Source organism: Eptesicus fuscus, chromosome 6, assembly GCF_027574615.1.
Source record: "Eptesicus fuscus isolate TK198812 chromosome 6, DD_ASM_mEF_20220401, whole genome shotgun sequence".
In the NCBI taxonomy this organism is placed as follows: domain Eukaryota; kingdom Metazoa; phylum Chordata; class Mammalia; order Chiroptera; family Vespertilionidae; genus Eptesicus; species Eptesicus fuscus.
In genome coordinates, this window is record NC_072478.1 from 53,701,763 (window position 1) to 53,729,498 (window position 27,736).

At 38.0% G+C, this 27,736-nt stretch overlaps 1 long non-coding RNA gene across 1 annotated transcript in view; it reads left to right on the forward strand.

Annotated features, from left to right (window-relative positions):
• Positions 1 to 27,736, forward strand: part of LOC114232929 (uncharacterized) — a 404,337-nt gene that overhangs the window by 360,083 nt on the left and 16,518 nt on the right. The gene's annotated exons all lie outside the window — the stretch shown is intronic.

The following is a 27,736-nucleotide window of genomic DNA, read 5'->3' on the forward strand; positions in this document are numbered from 1 at the left end:
ACGGCGAAGAATCTACTGATGCAACAAACAGCATAATTCACAATCTAAGACTTACAGATGAAAAGCTCCCTGAAGTGCTTTTTAATGTTAAAAGAAACAAAGGAAATTACATAATATACAAGCATATTTAAAAAGCAACTAAACATAAATAATAAAAATGAAAAATGTAATCATTGCAATGAAAATCTTAGTGGACAGATAAAAGAACAGTGTGGACATAAGTAAGGAAAAGGTTTTGTGCATTGGAGGATAGATGTGAGGAAAAGAATGGCCTAAAATATATCTAGAATTCTGAGCATGGCACAAATTCAGTACCTTAGGAAGGCACTTGGATACACAGAGATACAGAAAGTAAATTAAATATGTAATAAATTCTTCAGTCAAATAAACTCTTTTCTAGCATTATTTAATGCTATGTATTCAATAGCTACCAAGTAATTTATTATTTCTTGGACAGAACTATATGAAATGATTCTAATGACTAATATTTCTATGAAATAGTTATTTATATTTTGCCTAATATTAAAAGTAATGAACATCCATAGTGGTATATAATGATTACAAAATTATTTCCAAATTCTTGGAGGCTACATAGCTGAGTCAGACAGTCCCCCCACAAATGCCATACACATAACTTAGACACTTTAGGCCGCCATCCAAGCAATCTCTGACTTTATGATTTAGAGTTTAAATTGTAAATAAAACATGATTAAACATAAATCTGACCTTTCATGCTGGAGCAATTTTAAAACATACATGAAAAAAAAATTCATTTATCTTCTTAGATACACAACTAATAAAATTTGGAAGTAATCATAAAGTAACATCTATGATTTTCTTCATTAGCAGGTGGGAGAGAGACAGTGTATGGGCAGCCATTTCTGCAAATCTATGAGGTTGCAGGCCAGGGCTGCATATACAACCCATGGGATGGGTGGTGCCAGTTGTATAAACAAAACATACTAAGAGCAGCTCCAAGAAGAGCATGAACTTCCGGTACAATTTTTTGGGAAAAATCCTAGGGAGGAACCAAAATGGCAAAGATAGGAATGGAAAGACCCCATCACAAAGGTGAAAATAAAGGAGGGTCTGATTTCAGTCCTTTTCCCATGAATAACAGAAACGCCTTTCATCTAAATGTGATGCTAGGGAGAAGAGACATTTTATATCATCTAGCATCAACTGTAAAAGAAATTACTGGGAAATACTCTTCAAAACTTAATATGATGAAATAGTAACAAGAATAATAACTCCTTGCATGTAGGTAGCATGGTTACAATTAGGACTCCATTTTATCATCTCTACTTCCCTGTGGGTGGGTAGGGCAGGCTTGCTAATTGTCACCAGTTTATAGGGAAGGAAGATGAGAAACCTAGTGGTTAAGAGACTTGCCTCGAGTTGCCCAATGAATGGGCCTAATTGCTTCTTCTCATTTCACCATTAATGAGGCTGTTTTGAAGTGGCCCTTGCTCTTAGAGAGGACTGGAGGCAGAGCAGGAGAAACCACCATTGCAAGAGAGTTCTCAGCTGGGGTTAGTCTCATTCTCTCTGTGCCCAGAACTCTACTCACCATCTTCCTACCAGTGTTCACCACATGTCCAACTGCCCACCCTTGACCCCTTCATCTCCCTCATTTCCAATGAAATGCACCAAATCTTGGCAAGTCTACCTCCTAAATGCCTCTCAGTACTCCTCCTCACCCCCACCAACAGCATAGCTAGACCTCCATTATCCCTTGCCTGGATTGCAGGCATCCCAGCCTGTAGATGTGCCCACTGCAATCTATTTCTTGCCTTTCAGTGACAATAATTTTTCTAAAACCACATCTGATCAGTATTGTACCCTGTCATGTCCCCTTCAAATGTTTTTCATAACCTCAGTATAATATATAGTCCAATTTCTGAAATACCTTATAAAGATCTTTTGGTTCTGGTCCCTGTTTATCTATTCAGTCTCATGTTTCATCACTTGCCCTCTTACAATATTCTACCATGAAAAATTATTTCAGTTCCTCTTTCATTTTTCTGAGCCACATTTATGCTGCTCCTGCTACCATGAACACTCTCTTTCCTCATCCCTTATACTAGCCAACTCCTATTCACACTTCAGATCTCTTAGCAGCCACTTTCTCCAGGAAACCTTGTAATGTATTTGCTCTAACATCCTGTATTCCCCACTCAACTGCATATACAATGAGAGCAGAGTACAGGTGTGACTTAGTCACTACTGAATCCCTAGTGTCTTGCAGAATCCATGAAATAGTATTTCTTTGTATAGTTTTTTTTTAACTTTTAATGCAATATAAGATTGCTGCAAAACATGTTGAGATCATAAGTAAAAAGCTCAATAAATTTTCAAAAATCAAATACACTCTGTATCCAGCACCCAGATTAAGAAATAGAACATTGCTCACACCAGGAAGTCCCCAATTGTACTCCTTCCAATAACTACATCCTCCCTGAGTAATAATCCTGGTTTAGAACAGCATAGATTAATTTTGTATTTGCAAGACCCAAAGCATGGAAGCATGGAACAGACTGACATACCTCAATGTGGGCGTTGGGGGATGAGAAGAGTTAAACCAAAGAACTTAGATACTTATATACATAGCCCATGGAAACAGGCAATAGGGTGGTGAAGGCCTGGTGGGGGGATGGGTAGGGAGTGGGAGGAGTGAGGTATAGGGGAGAAATGGGAGACATCTGTAATACTATCAACAATAAAAATATATATATTAAAAATTTGTATTTGCTTTTACTTTACATATAGTACATTTGCTTTTATGTCTGGATTCTTTTGTTCAACATTATGTTAGTAAGATTTATTCATAATATTGCATGTGGTTATAGATCATTTATTCACATTGCAGTAGTACCCAATAAATATTTGTTAAATGAATACAATAAATGAAACAATGGTCACTAAAATCCAAAAGAGGCAATAAGTCTGTACCTATCATGGAATGAAGGAAATGGACCAACTCCAATCTTCAAACTGAGTCCCCTAGGATTACAGTAGATATAAGATATGGTCTGATAATGTGTGACCCATGGCCCTCCCTCATGTTGTAATAGTAAGTGGAAACAGCAGCAGCAATAGAACCAATCCCTCCTTCTCTGTTATTTTATTTTTAAGGTGTGTCAATTCCATAATCAGAATCGCAGAGCCAGGTGCAAAGTGTATCATTTGAATTACAGGACGGTGACCACAATACAGCCTTCCTGGATGTTATAAGCAAGCACTAGAGACGTTACATACTGAGTGACTTCCTGCTTTTTGTGCTTTACAGTGTCCCTTTTCATATGCCAAACTGTCTGTGAATCCTATCTGTCAGAAACTAGGGAGGTAGAAGGCAAGTAAAGGAAGCAGCAAACTGGAAAGAAAGTGCTAGAAAGAGGACAGAATACAGGGAGAGCAGAAGGATACATGAGAACATCAGGTGGAGGTCCCAAAAGGATTGTCATAGTTCTCAACTCTGGCTTCAAATGAAAACCATTTGGCAAAAATCCTGATGGCTGGGCTCCATCCTAGACCAGTTATTTCAGGATCACTGTGGGGTGGGGCCCTGGCAGCAGTTTTTCAAAGCTTCCCAGGTGGTTCTTACATGCAACCAGGTTTGAGAACCACAGGTTTAAAACAAGGACCAGAGTGAGACAATAAACAGACACACCTGCAGTTGTTCTCAAACTTTATTATGGGGAAAAGTCACCCAGAGAGCTTGTTGAAGTTATGGATTCTTCCAAACCCACCCCACACCACCCCCAGAAGATCAGATTCAGTTGATCTGAAGGAGCCCTAGGAATCTACAATAATAACAAGCTCCCCCGCGATCCAGAGGCAGGAGAAACCCTGGGGAGAAGATGACTGATGAGGACGCTGAAGAAGAAGAGAGGTGGAAATGCAATGCTGAGGATCACCCTCCTTGCCTTGGTCCAGAGTGAGGGCACTAAAACTCAGTCCTAAAAGAGGTAACATTTTTTTCCTAGAATGAAGTTTGGTATGGGCTAACAGAAAATAGGAGTACTTATTAAAATTTCATTTGCTCTTACATTTAAATGTTTCTGGAAGTTTTTGAATATTACTCAGGAGGCACCAGTTACCTCTTCACCTTTCTTTACTTTTTACCCAGCAGCAAACCCACCAGGCTAGTGTGAAGAGGACACACTATTTGAATAGGTTCCATAATGCATGATTTTGTAAAATGAAAAGCTCTGTAACCATGAGTGTCCCTGGATGTGATGATTATCTGATACTTAATAAGCATCCTTTAAAATTAACCTCCAGATAGCTTTTTAAAAAACTAATACAAAGACGTTATTCAAATGACCAAATGGGGAGGAAACATTAAATGGCCTGTAAAGTTACTTTTATTATAAGAGATGAAAGATTCAATTTTAGCATACCAGTTTTTTCCCCTTAACACCTGGTAAATCATCTTTGGCATTCATTCATCTGCTTCCACATTCCAAGAAATTGCAATGTAAAAATACTACAGAAAGCAGCTATTGCACAAGATGTTACTCCATAAAATTTAAGTGAAGGGTGCATCTTTGAGCATGCTCAGAGAGTCCCAGACACCTAAATCAGGATATGAATAAATCAGATTGCTAACAACTGTGTGAAATTTAGCTCATATCTTGGACTTACTGCACTATGGTGGTTTTGCCTATGAAATGAAGCTGCTAATAATAGCTACCACTTACTGAGCTCCTGTGTACTACAACTTTTATGTGTTCCTGTATACAGTAATTCTATGATATATTATTATCCCATTTTATAGAGGAGACTCCAAAAGGTTAGCTAAGTAACCCAATGTCAAACTTCTAAGTAGCACAACAAAACACCAACTTCACTATCCTTGACATTCCTGGTGTTTAGGGGTCGTGTCTTGTTTACCATCAAGTTCCTTGGGTATAACACATGCAGCACAGTGCCTGGCACATAGCAGGAGTTCAGTAAGCATTAATTCAGTCAGTCAATCAACCTAGCTCTAAAACCATGTTCTTTATCATTCCAGTTATTCTACTATATATGCATCTAAAAGTGGACATTGGTATTAATATCCCAAAATAAAATTATAACCCAAGATTAGAAACATTTGAAAAGTTCAGTATTTTGTTCCAGGGTTGTTGAGAGGAGGGACTGCAGAGTTGTGGATGACAGTTTGCTATGGTAACCAGAGAACAGGATAGAACAAGATGGACTCCCCCTCTTCTTAGTTTTGTGATTTTAAAGCCAGTTAGCTAATCTCAATTTCCTCATCCGTGAGAAGCAATGTGAATCCAAAGATCCCTGTGGTTCATGCAAATGCAAACTTCTGTTGTACACACTCCTTATTTTAATAAAAAGACCATTCACAACTCTAATTTTAAACATCCTCCAACATTCACTTACCTGGGGGGGAATCTAACTGTCCAATTTGCACAGGAGTTTCTGTATATGGAGTTGACTATTCAGATATTTTGCAGATCATGTTTATCCAGGGATCTGCAGTCCTCCACTCTATTAACCTTTAGTGTGTAGGTAGTATCTTTTTCAGATATCAGAGAAGGGCTGATCAAATATTATATTCAGAGTGTGCAAAATACTTACATTTCACTCAACACTCCTTGAGCTTACTTTTACCAAAAATCAGCCTACAAAGCATTTAGAAAAAATGTGGGAAATTCTATGCAAATAGCCTGTTCAGGAAATGGGAGTCAAAATTATTCTAGATTTCAAATGTTACACTTAGCAATAAGGTCAGGGGTAGCTACACAATAATTCTTAGGCCAATCAGATAGATGGAAATGGGAATCTGGAGATGCCTACAGATCACCTGGGAGAGGGAATAGTAAACCAAGCTTAGGTCAGATGTAGTCTTTGCAATCTGATTTCATAAGATAACAATTTCTTCTCTGTCATCCATCCCAATGGCCTGTTATTTGTCATTCCACTTTTCTCAGTCTTTTGGCAAATATGCATTGTACTACCACAATGTGCATAAGGTGGTAAAGAACAAAGAAGCAATAGGAAAAGGGACTTAACTTTTTTGAGGGTGAAGGGAATGGAGAGATGATATAAAATTCATTTGTCATAAAATAAGACCGATACTAAAAACTCAGACTATGGAAACAAACAGACATGGGTTTTAATCCCAAATCTAATAGCTATGTAAACTTGGGCAAGTTATTTGACCTCTCTGAGTTTAGTTTACTCGTCTGCAATTAATAAATGATGATGTTGATGATATCTACTTCATAAAACTGCTATGGTGACTTAAATAGATAATATACTATGTGAAAAAAGTCATGGTACCTATTATATATTTGATCCTCCAAAAAAAATGGTAGTACTATAGAGGGTGAACAGAGATGAGGGAGTTGTGGTAATCAACTTCCTAGATTCTTAACAGAGTTCACTGCCCTTGATTCCAAAGAACATTCCTTTGTTCTTAAAACTCACTGATTTAGTATTTATCTCTTGATCTTGTCACAAACCCCTCTGGTTCTTTGTTGACTCCTTTCTCTCTTGCATCTTCAAGACCCCCTTCAAGTTCTAGTCCTTGAGTCCTGAAACTCTTGTCTTGACCATCTGTGCTTCTGGCTCCTTCATCTCTATCTTCAGAGCTGAGTAGAGCTCAACACTGCAAGGGCAGACCACACAAAGCCAGACACAGCAAGGGTGATAAAATGCACCAGAGAACATGGGTATCAAAGGAGAATTTCGCAGCTCGGCTCAAGTGCAGGCCCTCTTTACTAAGGTCTGTCTCTCACATCAACTCCCAGGCTAGGGAAAAGACTGCTGTGGAAATTCTCCCAAAGCACTGCTTCTATTCATTTTCTCCCCCATGCCAAGGTCTCCCTATTACCTTCTGCCTTGAATATAGCTCCTCCACAGGGACCTTTCTGTGTACTCTTCCACACATTAACCATCTCTCCCCAAAGCTACTCTAATCAAGCCATCTCCTTGCTAGCAAATTTGGTAGCCTGTTTGTTTCAAAGTATTAATACATGAAAAAGTGTCTAGCTTGATTTTTAGAAACCACAGGGAACAGTTTTTGGTTGCATGATCCAGCACATGTGTGGGTCTGTTTTTGCCATTTCCATGTGGTGACTCTGCGTGTTCCTTGCTTCCTTCCCACAGGGGCCCCCAGAGATGGAACCTTCTTTGTTTTCCCTGTAACAAGGAAGACTTCTGACTTGCCTCTCCACAATCCCAAGAATCTTTAGACACAGGATAGAACCCTAAGAGCCAGAGGGGAAAACAACTGTAGTTGAATCGTAGGTCAGGATGCAGGATATTTATAGAGCGCTATATACTACATGACTTGAAACCTGTGAGAAAAACAAGCGATATTCTAAACAGCAACTTTCTTCTTTCTGTAGAACATAGAGAATAGGCTTTTTATTGCCCAGTTAAAGCTAGGCGTTTGAGTTGGCAGGACAGTGAGATTTATGCTTCCCAAAGAATTGCACCTTCTTAAACTGCAAATATCAAGACCTAGCTGGCATTTAGAGAGGGAAAACTGGTCCTTTCACTGATTCAACAAATATTATCTAGATTATGCTATGGCCACCGCCCTGTGCTAGATCTTTTATAGGGAAAAGCCTTTAAGAATCTCTATAAAGAAGACTAGGCCAGTATGCAAATTACACTAATAATTACCTTCCTACAAAATATAAAGTGAAAAGTATATGGTGCTAAAAGGACTGAGTAAACCAGAGAGTGCATGTGTTTGGAAAGATCTAAGTATCTTCATGGGTGTACTGTTATTTGAACAGGAAAGATAAGGTTGTTGACATGTAGAGATCAGAAGGAAGTTTTATAATCAGAATAGCATGAGCAAAGAATATAGGGGCTTATGGGAGGGGAAGAGGGGAGGAGTGAATAGCCCAATCTATTAGGAGGTACAATATGTTTGCAGGAATAAAATAAGATAAATTTGAATAGAGAGGCAAAGATCACTGCTTGAATGGCCCTAATTTCCAAGCTAAGGCATTTGGTTTTAGGTTAATAGTAAATGCAAATCCACTGAAGGATTTTGAACATCTGTGGTCTGCACTGTGTCTTATTAAGCTAAACTTTGAGATGATTGTAGACTTTGCCTATGACTTGGCTAAGATCCTCACCTTTTTTTTGTTGAAAATGCTGGCATAGTAACTGGGCTCCTATCAAAAACTAATTGCCTGGGGGTGTTCATGAATAAGTATATGGTTATTATGTAATACCTCTATTGTCTAACATAACAAATTCTGTTCTGATCACATCATTACCTAATTTTCTCTCCTAATATATTGTAATATAATGCTATATTGCACTATAATATCTATAATAATATGCTAATTAGACCAGACGTCCTTCTAGACGAAGCCGGGTCTGCGAGGGAAGCCCGGGTCTTGGGTGCCAGAGGGAAGCCGGTGCTGGCAGCTGGGGGAAGGAATGCCTACTCTTGCATGATTTTTGTGCATCGGGCCTCTAGTTACAATATAATATTGTGATGGCTGAGACTGTAGCTCACTGGTCAGTGTATCCCTGCCAATTAGCACATTGTTGACACATAATAGGTTCTTCATAACATTTGTTTATGGAGTGAATGAATAAAAGCATGCAGGCAAAAATACTACTCAGCAGATTATTGGAGTGAACCAAGTGAGATGTGAAAGCTTGAGTTGAGGTTGCCACATTGGGAATGGACATCCAAAGACACTACAAAAATAGGTTAACCTTTTGCACTCGCTTGCTTTTTTCTCGATTCCTTTATTCTACTCGGGATTTAATTTTTTAAATACCCCAGATTTTACAAAGCACGGCAGTAGAATAAAAAACTGGAGTTTCTTTTCATACAAACTTATTTATTTGGATTTTTTTATATTTCAAATTATTGATACATTCAAAGAGTATAAAAAGAGCTGCTACCGATGCTAACCATGTCGAGTCACACTTGACATCCGAGTGCAAAAGGTTAAGTCCTCAAAAATTTTCAAAAATGCTAGTGAAAAAATACAATCTTATTTCTCTTTCATGATTTATAGGTCACTATAGTAAATAATGATTAGGCTTATTGGTCTACATATCCACCAAAGAAAACAGGAATAGGAATACTGCTTATAGGAAATATATTTTATTCTCTCTTTTTATATTGGAAACTGCTAATAGAAATATAGGAAATATAGGAAATATATTTTATTTTCTCTTTGAATGCATACTTAGGTATACACATGTGCATACACACACACATACCACCCTTGAGTCCTACTTTTACTACCAATCCTATACGTATAATAAAAGCCTAATATGCAAATTATCCCCTCGGGCGGTTGTTTGACCAGAGTTTGACCGCTTGTTATGACATGCACTGACCACTAGGAGGCAGTGTGGAACGTGGCAGACATCAGCAACTCGGTGCTGCCAGCAGGTGGCAGTGGAGGCACTGCCGGCCACAATGGGTCCCAATGAGAGCGGGACCGCGGAGGGATGGCAGAGCAGGTGAGCGGGTAGCACCAGGCCAGGGCAGGTGTGAGCAGGGCCCGATCGCCCCACCGATTGCCCCACAGATGGCGACCAGCGGCTGGCAGGCCCTGGTTGCTTGATAGGACCGGCCCCAGGAACTGTGGGTGGGTGGTGGCGACGAACCTCCCATGGCTCCTGGGAGGGGGCTGCGACCTCTCGCCAGCTACCTGAGGCGGGGGTTTCAGGGACAGAGGTGCGGTGAGAATATGGACTGTCTGCCAAGCTCGCTCTCACTCCACCTGCTACCCTTCCCTGGGACACCAGGGCTCATGCGTTGGGTGCCTGCAAGGAGCCCACCCCACACCCGCATGGCCTCCTCCAGGTGAGCCAGGCCGCAGCCACTGGGACCACAGGGCCAGTCGAGCTCTCTGTGGGTTCGCACAGGACCTGGTCTGCGAGGCCAGCCGGAGAGAGCACGCTGCCCACCCAGCTTCTGTGCAGTGCCAGTGGGCAGCCCAGAGCCCCACACTGCGCCCTGGCCCATGACATCTGGCCATGCTCACCGCATCTTTGCATGGGGACTTGGGCGCCATGACTCAGGCGGAGGGGGGCGCGTGGGGGCTCAGGGGCTCAGGTGCTGCCCAGGGCCCAGAGGTCAGCTGGGACCTGTCCTTCCAAACCAGACACTCGTGCTTCAATTGCCAGCCAGGCCTAGGGACCACACCAATGCACGAATTTCATGCACCAGGCCTCTAGTTAAGAAATAAAATGCAAGAATAACAGTGACCAAAAAAGCAATAGGAACCATAAGAAGCAAATGGATAACAAGTTTTTCAAAACAACTTATAGTGATGATTAACAAAACATGCTTACAGCTAGGACACAGCCTCCAATTTAATCATGTCACCACCAGAAAAAACTAAGATCAAGTTATCATCACATTGTAAGGTATAAAAATGATGATGTCATTTCATCATATTGTATACCTAAAACTAATATAATATTGTATACCAACTATACTTATCATGCAATAAAATAAGCAAAAAATATTTTAAAATGCTATTAGAATGATTAAAATCTAAAACATTGACAAGAAAGGCTGGCAAGGATGTGAAGCAACAGGAACTCTCATTCATTTCTGGTGGTAATAATGCAAAATGGTGCAGCTACTTTGGAAGACAGTATGGTGGTTTCTTACAAAACTAAGAATCATCCAGCATTTGTGCATCATCCCGCAATTGCATTCCTTGGTATTTATCTGAATGAGTTGAAAATTTGCCTACACAAAGCCTGTACATAAATGTTTATAGCAGCTTTCTTTATAAATGCCAAAACTTGAAAACAGTCAGGATGTCCTTCAGTAGGTGAATGGATAACAAACTGTGGTACACTCATACAATGGAATACTATTCATCAATAAAAGGAAATTAGCTATCAAGCCACAAAAGTGTATGAAGGAAATTTAAATGCATATTACTAAGTGAAAGAAGCCAATCTGAAAATGCTCTAGAATGGCAACTATATGTCATTCTGAAAAGGCCATCTATGGTGACAGCAAAAGATCAAGAGTGCTGGGAGGGGAAAGGGAAGATAAATAGGAACACAATGGATTTTTAAAGCAGTGAAACTCTCTTCTAAGATGCTATCATGGCAGATACATGTCATTATATGTTTGTTAAAACATATAGAATGTACAGTTCAAACAGTGAACTCTAATGTAAACTATGGACTTTAGTTAATAGTAACATATCACTATTTGCTCATCAGTCTTTTAGAATGTACACATCAATGCAAAATAATAATAGAGGAAATTGTATGTGGGGGCGAGAAGAGGATATATGAGGAACCCTGTATTTTTAGCTTAATTTTCCTGTAAGCCTAAAACTGCTCTAAAAATAAGTCCATTAATATAAAAAAATACAAGAGACAAGCAGAATTAATTCTATACTATCATATCACATTTTATCCAAAGATAAACTGATGGCACATCCAGATCTCAATCTGTTTCAATCTTAGTCCAAACAGGAAAACAAACCATTATAAATATTTAAACCAGAGGGAATTTAATACCAAGGATTGGTTACATAGGTGAGGTGGGAGATGAGACATGGAAGGGGGAACAGTGATTTCCTATAACAGGAAGCAGTTTCCCTCCTAAACTGAAAAGACAAAGGGAGGAAGACATGGTATAATGGTCAGGGGCAGGGACATAGAGAAGCAAGACCCACAGTGGATTGTGGGCACTGGAGCTGAAGCAAAGGCACTTATTCCACCATAAATGATACCCATGGATGCAAAAAGAGAAGGAAAACCCATGCTTCTCCCTTTCACACATCCTCCAAACTCTGGTGGATGCCTTTTATTACCTAACAAAGCTTTCATGTGAGGCTAAGCAATGGGACAGTGTGATCAGCTACCCCTGTGATGCAGACCAGAGCCGGGTAAAGGACAGTCAAGGTCTGGAGCAGTCTGGTGTAAGCCCAACCTATTATTAGAAAGGAAAACATAAAATAATTGTAATAAAACAAGGATGCTAGTGAGGTGACTTAATCTGGTTTTTAAAAATGCTTTAATTTTGGAAGTACATTAGGAAAAAAGTTATAAATATTAAGACCAAAATTCAAAAAGCAGCAATAACCATTGACCAGAAATACCATCACTTCTGCTCAGTCCCCACTCTATTTCTTGTACTATCTGCTCCCAGCAACCCCAGCCCCAGGAAGGGTGACTTGATTTTATGAGACCTGAGCCAATCAGCCTCTCCCTCCTGGGAATTAGCAGCCAGAGAAACTAGCTGAAGGTATTAGATCTATAGTGACAAGGAAAGAGGAAAATTCGGACTTTCTAGCCCCCAGTGAGAGATCGTGAGATACAGGCCCTGCATTGACGCCAGCTTGAGTGGGTTTTTATTTTTGCTAACATCATCCTTAAGAAAGTGGGCTATAAAAATTAATATTTCAAAATTTCTGATTGAAGCTTTTCCTTTCTGATTCTTGTGATAACAATATGTGATACATTAAAAGAACATTTTTTATGACTTAGTATTGATTAGACCCAAGGAAGTTCTAAGAGTGCCCATGATACATATTTGTACTGGATTCCAAATAACAGAGCTTAGGCAGTGGTTGCCATCAAAACAATGAGCTCAGAAGAACAAAATGAGGTAAGAGTTTTAAGGTTACCAGCTGTCTCACAACCAACAAAAACATTTCAAAGCCAGTTGTAAGAGACATTCAAAAACATAGGTGCAAGGAAGATGTCCAGGCTGTAGGAGGAATCATAGAGATAGCCAAAGGCATTTTAAAATTCTACTAAAACGTCCTAAATCAGTCTTTTTCCAAGATGCCAGGGCTTGAAGAGGGCTATATATTTTATAGGTTTTTAAATAAATATTTACAACCTTGATATATAATAAATTATTTCAACAGCAGCTTTTTATTCTCCAAGTTTTTCTATTTTACTTCCCTTAAAAATCTTAGTCTTCTTCATTTACAAAGGAATTATAGAGTGAAGTGGAATAACTGAGCCCTCAGCACCTATCATGTGGTGTCAGTAGGGCCGAACAAGATAGATCTAGAGACATGGAAGCATGGAACAGACTGACGAATCTCAGAGGGAAAAGAGTGGCGGGGGGTCGGGGGGAAGCAGGGAGGAAGAGGTTAACCAAAGAACTTATAGGCATATAGGCATTACCCATGGGCACAGACAATAGTGCCATGAAGGCCTGAATGGGGAGGACCAGGGGGATGGGGTCAATATGGGACTAAAAGGGGGACATCTGTAATACTTTCAACAATAAAATTTTTAAAATAGGGAATTGTTCAGAAATAGACCTTAGCCTATGCATAAAGCAGTGTAGGCTGAGAAACTGTAGGCATATTGACTAAATTCCTGGAAGAATTTTCATATGGTTCTGTTTTGAAATAGAATATGACCTAACTTATTTGTATACTTCTATTCTGCATAGCTGTAAAATTATAAAAAGGTCTTTACTTCCCAATAAAGTTATTGTTGTATATATTAAATCAAAAGGAAAATACCATTAGGAAGAGAAAGTTGGTGTGATTATGTGATGAAAGTTCAGATTTCTGTTGCAGCAAGTGGTATATGTATATATTGCAGCAAGGTATGTTGTATGTATTTAGCTATTAACACCCACATGAGAACAGTTATGAGAATTATTAGAAACAGTGAATGCACCATTGACAAACCACACACACACTACACTGGATGCAGCACATATATAGAAAAACTCGCTGTCTATAGCTATGTTTAAGAGTGATGGACTGACTAGAATTAATTGAGTTACATCAGCAGAAGTTATGTTTTCAACAAATGTTTCTCTTGTACAGTGGTTTCCAAACCTGGCTAATCAACAGAATTCTACTCAATAGGTCTGGGAGGAGCCTGGTTTGGGACTAACGGCTTAATGTTTCTTCCAGTTATAGGCTGGTTAATAACCATATTTAATCAGGCAATTCTACAAAACCATCAGAATATTGGCTATTGCAAAAAATAAAGCTTAACATGACCGTGAGTCAAACAATAGCCTCCACCTCTTCCTGACTACACAGGTGTTTTGAGGTGACTTCTCAAGTGCTGTTTACAAACTACAAAAGCTTATGCTTAGAACGAGAGACCCAGAGATCATCTGTTCACTCATTTTATAGATGAGGGATTAAAGTGTTCAGAGACTTTTTAAATGAAAAAGTGTTTTGAGTATAAAACTGAACATAATATATCCTAGAGCTGAACTTCTTCAAATATGCACAAATATGTTTTTATCCAAAAGAAGGAATGTTCTGCCCGGCCAGTGTGGCTCAGTGGTTGAACATAGACCCAGGCACCAAGAGGGCACAGGTTAGATTCCCGGGATCTTTTTATCTCTTCCCTCACTACATAGAAAAATTTTAGAACAACATGTAAAATAAGTAGTATTCTTTTAAAAACTGTACTAGTACCAGTATTACTTTAATCGATTAGATTGCATGCTATCACTTTTTTTTTTTAACAGAAGAAAAATGCCCAGTAGAGTTGTTTTGTTCTAGAAAATCTTGATATAGAAATTTTGGAATTAAAGACTCTTTTTTACACTCTTTGGATTGCATTTTTACATAGAGCTATTTTTGAAATAGTGTAGTATTCTATAGTCTGTCAGGTATTTAAATCATCTTTCAGCAGATGCCATTTTAAAAGTCATAATTTTGTATCTGTTATCTCATCTGATCCTCACCAAAAAAACCTTTGAAGTAGAGTGATATTTTAATCTTCATATTTTCAGATGGGCAAACTGGAATTTTACAAAGATACAGTAACAGCCTAAGTGACTAAATCATCAAGGTCTACATTAGGATCATTTGATGGGAGAAGTAATGTTTAAAGTTCATATTCCTAGGCAGTGCTCTCAACTTCTGAATCAGAATCTGTGGGATCAGAGCCCAGGAACCACTGTGATAACCTAGTCATTTCCAAAAGGTTTTCTGAGTCCTAGGGTTCTGCAGGGGTGGTTCAGAGATTGCTGTAGGAGAAAGCGTAATGAGTATCCCATCTGAGCTTTAAATCTTATATGTATTAGGTTTCAATTTACAATTTCATGTGGAGGAAAAGTAGGGTGTTTAAAACAAAAGTACCTGCATTTTTCAGATGACGAACCCAGTCCCATAAAAGTCCAAGGTCAAACAGCTCATGGAGACAAATCAGGGTTCTGTCACTGATGCCTGTTCCAGGGTTTTTTCATTACAACACAGTAAATCTTCCTGCTATAGAAATGCACTCTGGCCAGAACCTTTGCTATTGCAGAAGATTTACAAATCCTAGGTTATTTACATAATATAAAATTAGCACCTCAATTGAGCTTTTTCAGACTATAGCATTATGTTTTTCACCTGAACCACTTGGTTAATTTGGCGTTAATCCAGCAGGCTGCAGGAACTCCAAAGCATGTAGACCAAGACTTCCCACTTTGGGTCCCTGACCTCACTGCTCCATCCTTGAAGCCCCCTGCTCTGGAAGGAGGTTGGCCTCTTGCTGTATATGCCCCCTGGCTCTACTGCCCCTGAGGCTCTGGGCCTGTGAAAGCACAGAGTGACAGGTGCAGAGCCTTTTTCTTTTTATCTCCTTCATTATTTTCTAAGCTTATTTGGAACAACATGGTCCTTAGGTTCCGGTGAAAGATTGCAATGGCACCAGGGACAAGCTAGCTGTTCAAGCTGTCCCTTCCGGGGATTCAAATGGAGGCAACTGAAAATGGTTAGGAGGAGAAGGTCTCAGAGGAAAATATGCTAAGAATAATCCATGGAGGAATCCCAGGCTTCAAAGATCATCTGAAAAGACCCATCTAATATTTCTACCTTTGTGTACACACATTGATCAAACTGAACAAGCTTTTGTCGCTGAGTTCCTTGTTCCTCCTTTTTATTTAAAAAAAAAAACAACTATGTATTCTCTCCCTCGCCCCACCCATCATGAAATTGTAACTAGAAACTCCTTAGATGTGGTGATATGTAGCAACTGTGTATGTTGAGATTCGTGCAATGTGTCTAGAGTACATAAAATACTGTAATAATACTTAGTAAGAGATTTATAATGAATACCCATATCTTAGATAGTTGTACCCTACATGTACTATCACTTTTGATGCCATGGAATAATCCAGTGTGGTCTCCAATAACTGTAATTTATGATGATCATATAGGCATGGTAATGTCTATGTATCCATTTGTCATTCCTTGTTAAATATGTACATAAGTACATATTTGTTGTAGAGACATAAAGGACTCTATGTACCCTCCATCAGCTCTTGAAACCAAGGCAGTCATAGCTGGCACTACATGACCTCACTGGCACCTACCTGAAACTAAGTGCATCACTTGTGACCTGTGGGCGGGTATGTTCTATTTCCCAAGGATAAGGGTGAGATGAAGAGTCATGATATGCAGAGAGACTGCAGTGACCTTGTAACATTGAAATAAGGGGAAGCTTTAAATATAAGAATCTGCTAGAAGGTGTAAAGGAGTCAAAACAGACACCCAGAAAGAAGCTAAGACTCCATGAGCGAGATGGAGAAAGAGCAGTCTAGAGCTCTTCCCTCTCGGTGTGCTTCCCCCTCTGGTTCCAGACCACGTGTATCCTCCCAATAAGCCCCCATCACTTGGGTTGTTAGAGCAGTTCTCTTTCAGTCAAAGCAAAATGCCTAACTAAATATTCAGAAAAAAAAGGAGAAAATAGCAAGAAATACTGATTTGTGTTATATTTCAGAAAGAGCCTTACTTTTGAAAACTACTGACAGTACAGTGTTCAAAGGATCTACCTATTATAAGTTTGTGTATATTTTTTTGTGATGTTTTTAAAAGAAAAAAAAAATGGTGCTGGCTGAAACAAGAATAGGGGCCATGATGCTTATTGGTATTTTCAATTTCTTAAAATAAAATTACCTCTGGGCTTCAACCATGCATTTTTCAAGCATGGATAATTTAAATCTAAAACAGATTATTTCAGAAGGCTTTGAACAGCTGAAAGGAATGGCTTATAATGAAAATTACTTTCTCCTTCTAACACAGCATTGTACTGTAATGTGGAATTCTTACATACTCACATGTAGCTACTTCCTCTTATGCTTCTGCACTACATAGAATCTAAATAGAAGCCATTATGGTTCTAAGGACTGAACCCTAGAGCAGGAATTAGAATCCAGGATCCAGCTATACCTCTGCTTCTAACACACTACATGACCTGGACCATAGTCACTAATCTCCCTAGTTCTGTACCTATTTATCTGAAAAACATTGAATTAAAAACATTGACTAAATCAGGTGTCCCTTATTACATTGATGTTTGATGTTTGCCTTTTACATGAAAATTTCCAGAAGCTCATTTATAGATGGGAGTAACATGAAATATACTGTGTAGAGTAGCTAAACTTTGTAATGACCTGCATTTCTTTTTTACAACATGGGCTTGGTGGGAGCAACCTGCTTGGAAAGCCACAGGATAATGATTCTTTATCTACTGAATGGGGATTACTATACTAAATTATCTCTAAGGTAACTTTCTGCACAAAAACTCTATGATTTTAATTCCAGGTAGACAAAGGGCATCATACTGCTCCTATCAAGTGATACATGGAGTATAAATGAGAGTTTTGACCCACTAAATGCTGAGCAAAGATCTTTTAGTATCTAATAAAATGGCGTGTAGCCTGATTGGTGGCTCCTTCATTTGAACTTGACTAGAAAAATACCAACCCGCCCAGCTGGTTAGCTCAGTGGTTGCGCATTGACCCATGAACCAGGAGGTCCAGGGTTTGATTCCTGGTCAGGGCACATGCCTGGGTTGTGGGCTCAATCCCCAGTAGGGGGTATGCAGAAGGTAGCCACTTGATGTATTTCTCTCATCGATGTTTCTATCTCTCTCTCCCTCTTTCTCAAATCAATAAAATATATTTGAAAAAAAAATAAAAATACCAACATACCACATGAAGGGGTGGTACATTGAGGGTTGGTAATAATAAACTATAAGTAGTTGTATGTGTGTAAAAGTATTCATTAATTCAGGGAGAAGACAGGATACAGAAAAAATTAAAAATCAATAAGGAATATAAATTTAAGAAAGGCCCTAATAGGAATAATATCCCAAAGAATAAAAATAAAAGTATAGCTTTAAAGCCAAGAAAACGCAATAGATGTAAGACAAGAAAGAAAATGAAAAAGAAGCAAACAGCAATACAAAATAACACAAAAGAACTTACATTTTAGCAGCAATATGATAAATATAATTATTTAAATTCATGAATTAAAAGGAAAACTTTTAGATTGAACTCAAAGGAACAACCTTCGACAGTACATCCAACATAGGAGGAACACTAAGAGCAGGAGAATATAGAAAGGCTGAAAATGATAGAAGGGGGAGGGGAAGATGTATCAAATAAAGATATAAGATAAGCTTTGTTTCAGCTCTAACTTGTAAAGTCCTGTCCTCACAATAACACAATACTGAACAAACAGAAAATCAATTACTTTTCTTAAACAAATCAGAGAACTGAGTTTCCAGTGCAAATGGCTACCTTGAAATCTGGACAGATAGGAAAACCCAGAGAGTCACCACTAAGATTTGCTTACCTGGAACGGAAGCTGCTGAAGCCACAAACTGATAGGAACACTTAAGTGGTAATTTTGATGAATTTCTGGAGATTGAGTGTGTACTAGTTTGAGAATAAAAAAAAATAAAAAATCCTAGAGTCACATGGTCTTTATCTCCAGAAACTCCACCAGATTCTCAAGGTAAAGATCCAAGAAAGACCACCTGGTAGCTCTACCAGGATGAGGGGAGGAGCCTTCTCTAATTAAAATGAAGGTCTAATCTCCAGAAGGAAATCCCTTACCAGAGCCTGTGCAATAGTTGTGGGAGGAAGAATGTTCCTCTCACTCAAGCCTCCTCTAATCTTCTTGTCTCACCAAAGGGTAAGTGATGGGGAGGCTACACAAGAAGAAATTCTTGTGAAGGTCACAAACCAAAGACATTGGCTCACCAAAAGACTGAGATATAATTGGAATATTATAGAAGACTTTTCCACTCTCACAACTTATGACCATACCAATGGAGTTCCAGTGTAGTAATAGTAGAGTATAGCTGAACAAGCTGCAAGAAACAGACTCTTTCTGAGGAGGAATACTTAGAGAAGCCAAAAGTCAAGAAAGGTGACAAAAATCAAGATACCAGAGGGGTTTAAAGCTTCTGGCATCTATGGCTACAGAAAACATTAAACAAAGTTCAACTCCTAGACAGATGAACATAAATCATTAAACTTCAGTTTCTGTAACTTATTATAAAACTAGAGGCCAGATGCACAAAGATTCATGCAAAAATGGGCTTTCTTTCCCCTGGCTGTTGGCACCACCTTCGCTCTGGTCGGAGCAGCCTTTCCGCTCCAGCCCAGAGCCGCCTTTCTGCCTTCCCATGCTGCCCAGAGGTCCGGAGCGGCTGGGGCAGTGCGGGCAATGACGCAGGTGTCCTGCCCTGCCCCCGGCCGCTCAGTGCCTGTGTATGCAAATTAACCCACCATCTTTGTTGGGTTAATTTGTATACTCACTCCTGATTGGCTGGTGGGCATCGCGAAGGTATGGGCAATTTGCATATTTCTCTTTTATTAGTGTAGATGTCCAGCATTCAACAAAAAATTACAAGGCATACCACAAAGCAAGAAAAAGTACAGTCAGAAGAGACAAACAAACAAGAATGAAATATGATAGATTTTAGAATTATATGACAGAAAGTTTAAAATGTCTATGATTAAAATATAAAGGCTTCTAAAGGAAAAATTAGACAACATGTAAAAACAGATGGATAATGCAAGCAGAGAGATGAAAACTCAGAAAAAAAATCAAAAGTAAATACGGAAAATTAAAAACACTGTAACAGAAATAAAGAATGCCTTTGATGGACCCATGAGTAGACTGGACACTGCCAAGGGAAGAATCAGTGAGCTTGAATATTATCAACAGGAATTCTCCTATCTTCACAATAATTTTATAAATCTAAAGCTACTATAAAATTAAAAGTTTATTAAAAATGTATATGATGTCAATTTTGATATCATACAAAATTGAACTCAGTACCAAAACAAACAAGAGACTAAGGGGAATATTATATGCTGATATAAAGAAACAAGGAACATAGCTTCATATTATATAAAGCATAAATCAATAGAACTGCTATCTAGAAAAGAGGATCAATCAATAACTATAGCTGGATATTTTACCACAACCTTCTCAGAAACTCTTATATGCAGCAAGAAAAAAGTAAACAGAATCATGGAATAACATAATTAATGAATAATAAAATTAATAATTATAAATAAATATTTAGAATTTTAGTTTAAACTAAATGGTGGACTAAGACAAAATATAACTCAATAGATGTCAAGAAAGCATTTGATAAGTATATATGCACCCCTATGTTCATAGCAGCATGATTTACAATAGCTAAGATTTGGAAACAGCCTAAATGCCCATCAGTAGATGAGTGGATTAGAAAACTGTGGTACATCTATACAATGGAATAATATGCTGCTATAAAAAAGAAGGAATTCTTACCATTTGCAACAGCATGGATGGAACTAGAGAGCATTATGCTAAGCGAAATAAGCCAATCAGAGAAAGATAAATATCACATGATCTTACTCATTTGTGGAATATAATGAACATTATAAACTGATGAACAAAAACAGATCCAGAGACAGAGAAGCATCTATCAGACCATCAAACCTCAGAAGGAAGGTAGGGGAGGGTGGGGGTAAGGGGTGGATATCAACCAAAGGACTTGCATGCATGCATACTAGCATATGCCTAACCAATGGACACAGACACCAGGGGGGTGAGGTCATGAGTGGGGGGGGGGTGCGGGGTCAATGAGGGGATAAGGACACATATGTAATACCTTAATCAATAAAGAAAAAAAAAGTTTGACAACACATATTTTAATTTCATAAACCATGAATAGAAGAGTTTTCACCACTTGAAAAAGGTAATATACTAAAACCTTCAGTAAATCTCACTGCATTAATAAATTCAAGACAATTATTTTCAGATTTAATATATTTATAATATTACATTGTATTTTATATTTATCTAGTTTTGCTCATTTCTTATACTTAAGAGAGTTTAAACTTTTTCTTTATAAAGGTCATTTTCATCTCTTGGGATAATTTCTAAATACATTATTGTTTTTCTTGCTATTATGAATGTTTTCTTATTTTCTATTTTATTTTGTAGTTATTTTTGAGATAAAGAAGTTTTCACTTTTATAAGTTGATCTTTATTTTGTAATTGTACTGAATTATTTATTGGTTCATGTGGTATTTTTATTTGCTTTTTTAATTAAAACTTTTTTATTGTGGTAAAATATATATAGTTTAAAATGTAACCATTTTTAAGTGCACAGCACAGTGGTATTAAATACATTTATATTGTGCAACCATCTTCAGAACTCTTTTCATCTTGCAAAACTGAAACTCTATACCATTAAACATAACTCCCTTCACTTTTATTTTTATAATAGATCTCTGGGAATAGAAGTTTTGAGTAGAAAGAATATGTATGCTTATTTTCCACAGATGTTGCTATATTCCTTTCCCAAAATGCTATATAGCTTAACATTCCCAAAATCATTATATATCATACTCATCTCTTTAGCCTTGTTCAATGAGTATGAAATTATATTTCATTTGTTCTTTAATGTGGATTTCTCCTTTTTTTAAATTTGTGCACCTTTTTACATTTGCTAGCTATTTAAATTTGTTCTTTTTCTGAATTGTCTTTTCACATCTATGTCCATTTTTAATTGTTGTTCATCTTTGAATAATATAGAAATTAATACTTTGAGTTACTGATGTGTTTTTCTTGTTTAATCATTGTTTATTGATTTTTTTATGGTATGTTTGCCATATGAACAGCTTAAGTTTTATATAGTCAATTATTTACATCACCCATTTTATAGCTTCTGGATTTCCATTTGCTTGGAGATCTCAGTGATCTATCTGTTGTGTTTTATTCTCACAGATCTTCAAAAAAGTTTTATTTTTTATTATTTCTAAGACTTCATTTATCTGGAATTTTTTATAATAGAGCATATTTTTCTTATGAATAGCTAGTGGGCCATTAGTTCGATTTAAAAAAAAAAGGGCAGGGACTTTACTTTTAGATATTAAGGCATGACACAGCTACAATAATTTGATAGTATGTATAGTATGTATAGATACAAATAGTATGTATAGATACAAAAAACAGTTCAGTGGAACAGAACAGAGTGTTTGAAATAGGCTAATATTTGTATGACTTACTATATTTTAAAATTGACAGCAAAAATAACTGAAAAAGATGCAAGGTGACTTATTCAATCGATGGTCTTGAAAAAATTAATTTACCTGGAGGAAGGCAAAGTGAAAAACAAAGGTTTTTGTTTCAAATGGATTAAAAACCTGAATATTCAAGTTAAAATGATAATGCAAATAGAAGAAATTATAGGGAAATATCTTAGTGATCATTGAGAAAAATTAATATATATGTGCATGTATATATATACATATATATGTGTGTGTGCATATTTATAGAAAGTCAGAGAATACCAAGTTTTGAAGAAAATATAGACAAAAGCTTTTATGTAAAACTGATGGAGTGGTAAGTGGTAAGATATTTCTGGAAGGCAATTTGACTGTACTTAGTGAAATTATGAATTCTCATATCTTAATCTCACTATCATAGGAATATCCCAGAGAAACTCTTGAAACACCTACAAAAACATGTACAAGCAAGCAATTTGCTAGTGTTAGTAGAATTTGCAACTGCTTTATGTATTTATCACTAGAGGAATAGATGAATACAATAATAGTGGTACATATAATAAAATGCTATAAAGCAGTTAAGAAAAATGTACTAGACATACAAGGGCCAATGGAGATAGCCCTTAAAAGCATGAAGTTGCATGAAAACAATTTAAGAAAAAAAAACAAACAGTATGAGATCAATAATATTACACCAGTCACAAACGGTTTAAAAGTATATGTATTTACAGGTATCTCCTGCATTTTGAAATTTCACTTTAAACAACTTTGCTTTTACAAAGTTTCCTATTTTTACTAGCCAAAGGAAATCCTAAGAGGATTTTCACATTCACAAAGAAAGACAAAAGTGAAAATGGTGCTCAGGGTTTGTTTTGCAGCAAGCCATTACAGAGGCAGCGCACCCTGGTAAGTGAAATTGCTTCTTCATACATGGTTTCTATTTATATCCACTATATATGTATCATATCATTCCTGCTTTTACTATATGTTAATGCTGTCATACGTTTTGTGTGTTATTTGGTATGATTTAGTAGGTTATTTAGGGGGCCTAGGAGCATTGAAAAAAAATTTCCACATAAATTAATTGTAATTGCTTCTTTACTTTATGCCATTTTGGCTTATGAATGGTTTCATAGGAATGCTCTATTTAGGGTAGTGGTGGAAAACTGTATATATTATGAACATGTACATGTATGTACACACACGCCAGAAAAATCTATATATTACACATACACAAAATGTATATATGTGCATGTATACATGTTGAAAGTACTAGAATGGTTGTCAAAGTGGTAATAAAAATGGAGATTATATATAAGTAGAAAAATAAAGTAAAACAAGAAAGGATTCTTGCTTAGAAGAATGTGATGGTATACCATATACTGAGGTGCATAATTAATTTAATTATGTAACTTTGATCAACAACAACAACAACAAAAAAATGGAAATAAAAGACCTATAAATCCCCTCATTTTTCAACTTTGGAAACAGAGACCGTGAGAGATGAAGGTCCCTATCCAAGTCATACAGCTAATTAGTGGCCATAGCAAGGCAAACCCAGATATACTGACTACTTTACCCCACTGCATCCTTTACATAAGCTTTCAGCAATGCATACACTAGTATAAATATAGCAGAAACACTTCCAGGGAGTCCTATATGCTATAAAATGTACTTACCACATTTTAAGTCAACTTTACTATGTCTTTGGTAAGACTGCCAATTCCAGGAACCTCTTCACAACCATCACCACCAGCAAGATGATCAACCAATCCAAACTAATCTAATTATACCCTCACCCAAGGAAATGAATCTTGAGAAAAAAAAAAAAAAAAACAGAAAGGAATGTGGCTAATAGCCCCAACCAAAGCAGAGAGCCCTGAATTCTAGCTGTACAGATGGAAGCAGGTGTTCCTGTTTTTCTCAAGGTCTGCTGGTTCAGCTCTTTCTTGGATTGTGTGGGTTACCCAGCTTTCCCCCAAAATAGTTTTTGTTGATTAAATTAGTCTGTTTTGTTTTATGTTAGCCTGTAAAAAAGTAATGTTCTAATTACAATAAATTTCAAACATTTGCTAAACAGACATTTTTGTGGCACTTTGGTACATGAATGGGCCAGGGGGAGGTTGCTCTAGATGGCCCATGTTTCCTAAAGTAGAATTTAATGAAATTATAATTTTCTAAAAGTGGGGAGGGGCTTCTCATTCTGTAGAAAACAGAGAAATTCAAATTCATTTCACCAATCAATCATTCCAAAAGGGACATATCAGTATCTTAATGTTTGGAGGCACATTCAGCATGCTGGGTGTGAGGAGACCTGGAATCAGGTGAATATAAACCTCGCCACACTGTCCTTTCTTCACTCCCTCCTTCACTACCACCTCTCCTCTCCCAACCTCCTCCTCCTTGGAAGGAAAATATATATCACAATAGACAGCCTGGTGGTGGTATGTAGACAGAGGGTGCAATATTTATTGTATGACTGTGTATTTCCACAGGAATTTTTTAATGCAGTCTCTTTCTTCCACTATTGAATCAGTGCCCATGTGTAGTCTGCTAGAGAATTAATGAAGGAGTGAATGAACATGTTAAGTAAATGCTAGTATAACTACATAGAACATAAATCATTGCAGCTCAAATATATATGCTACTTGTGTTTCATAAAACTCAAATATTTCACATATTATCTTCCTTAGTTCATGACATCCTCATGAGATAGGTAGATAACCTTTGGTATGCAGCACCTTTACTCCAGATGACTAGAACATTCCATGCACTTTCTCCTTCCTCCTCCTTAAATTCTTATGAGGCAGCAAGAAGACAAAGACTAGCCTCCTTTCTTTACAGTAATGGAAAAGGATGCACAAAAGAACAATAGTTTGTCTGCTGTCAAATTATAGTTTGGCCATAGTAGATATGGTGGTACCCAAACTATGTTCCTTGAAAGTCACCACAGGAAATGAGAAGTAAGATGCTTAGATAAAGAAGAATGAAGAGTGAGAGGGATCAGGTGAGAAAAGAGCTGGTGATCTCACCTGGCTGCTCACCTGCTCTCCAAGCAGAGTTCCCCCGACCCCCCAGTTTCTAACATAGCTTTCACTCCACTACAAAACCAAAATGTTGATGAAGATATCAGTCCAAGGTCTGGAGGTGGGGGCTGTCTCAGTCCATTTCCATGGCCTTGCACATTCTTTAGCAGTCACATTACTTCTGAGTCTCATTTTTTCAGTGTTTAGATTATGTATATTTCACATGTAAAATCTTCATCTGAAATTTGTGATTTTGGACTGGAATTTGGAAAGAAAAGGACAAAATTGGTGAGGACAAACACGGCCAAGTTCCTTTCAGTGTGTGGCCCATTTTTCTAGGTTAAAGTGATCTGATATCAAGGGCAAATAAGAACCTAAAATGTTTTTCTTTTACCTTAAATGACCAGAGGGTTGAAGTTAAATGAATGGGGGCATTTTCTCTCTACATCCTCTACTTCGCCTACATTCTGGGCAATAGAAAGATAGGAGTTTTAGTGTCTTTTAGAGTCATTTCAGTAATGACTTTTTGGGGGGTGAGGGAAAAAAGTTATAAACAAAACCAAACCTTATTGTTTCAAGTAAGTGATTAAACTACCTTCACAAAACAAACTAGTAAAATCCTCCTGGAAGTAAGTCAAGGTCATGTGTCCTGGAGAAATGAGTCCATTTTGCCTCCTTCTTCTCTCTTCTCCTCATGCTGGATAAATATAGAAAGGAATGAAGATGAGGGAAGGGAAGAATGCCAGAGGGACAGAGCAATTGTCCTGAAAGGGAAACCTGCCCTGATTTTAGGTTTGTTTTGTGTAATGAAAGACAGGAGAAGCTAACACTGCCTTTCTGTACTGGAAATGACTGCCATTCTCCAATATGGTTTGCCTGTTGAGCATGGCTTGTCAATGAGTTAGTGAAATATTCATTTGAAGCAACAAATAGTGGCTATTATATTAAGACTAGGGGCCCAGTGCATGAATTTGTGCACCTTGAAAGGAACTGTGGGCTGTGAGGCTGTGGTGGGCACAGGGGCAGGTCTCAGCCCATCCTCCTCACCCCTGCCTGGCCCCTCCCAGCACATCCCCTGGTCCCCTGTCTGCTGGCAGCCCCACTCCCACCACAGCTGCTCCCACATGCTGACGGTGCTGGCCCCACTTGCACCCACTGACGGCACGGAGTGATTGAGGCTGGTGCCAGCAGTGGGTGTGAGTGGCAGCTCTGGCACCAGCAGCGCATGTGAGAGGTGGCTGCCAGCCTCAATCACCCCTCAGGAGCAGGGGGAGGGGGAGAATCCCTGAGGAGCAATCGGGGCAGCAGCTGCCTCTCACATGCACTGATGGCGCTGAGCGATCAGGGTGGCGCCGGCAGCAGGTGTGAGCGTTGGGTGGGACCACAGTGTGTGGGAGCAAAGAATTTCTATAACCACCAGAGGCTCACCCCAATGACAGCCACTGGTGCCCCGTCTTGGTCTGGCGCCCCCGCTCACCTGCTCCACCATCCTGCTGCGGCCGACACCTGCCATGTTCTGCATGTGCCCTCTGGTGGTCAGCGCATGTCATAGCGACTGGTTGTTCAGTTGTTCCGCCTTTCAGTCTATTTGCATATTAGGGTTTTATATATATAGATAACTGTTATGACATTCATCAAAATATGAAATTTTTCAGACCATACTGGAGCTCAGAATGTCCCTCTTGTCACAAAAGCAAAGCCAACAATCACATCCTTTAAACTAATTCTCTTAATATTCCCAGCAGTTACTCTAAACCATGAAGAAACTTTTTGTACCAATTTCCTTCTCATACTCTTAATAAAGAGAAACTAATAGCTTACTAGTAGAGATTGCTGTAAAGTACTTTTGAATTAATACATCACAATATGCAATTATATGGTTTCTTTATCTTTGCACTTACAAATATCTTAGCAAGGCAAAGATAAGAGAAGTAGCCGCCCTTAACAAAAGCAAAACAAACTTTGTGTGAATCTGGAAAAACTCTTTTGAATGAAAAAAAAGTCATTGGTCAAATATGATACGGATGTTCTTTTGGTGAATCACATACCTATTTCTACTACATGTAGAATAGTTTGTGCTAGACAGGAAGGGGGCCTCTCTATATAAAAATGGAGCAATAAAGAGCATTTCCTTCTAGCTAGCTGGTGTGTCTCTAAATGCATTTCTACTTGGTTTTTGTCTATAGAGAAAACAAGACATTTTAACTTAGCAACCAAGCAACAAATGTACTATTGGTAGTTAATAAAACCTCATTTGTGGGACTTTCAGATCACAAATGAAACTGAAATTAGAGAAATTTGGAAATTGTAATATTTTTGAGGAAATTTGGTTTTGACTATATAAAGCATATTGTTGTTGCACTAAGATAATTTCTACCATTTCTGAGCCACTCTAATCTCACCCCCACACCCAGCCCTTGTGATTTCAATGGCCAAAGCCCTA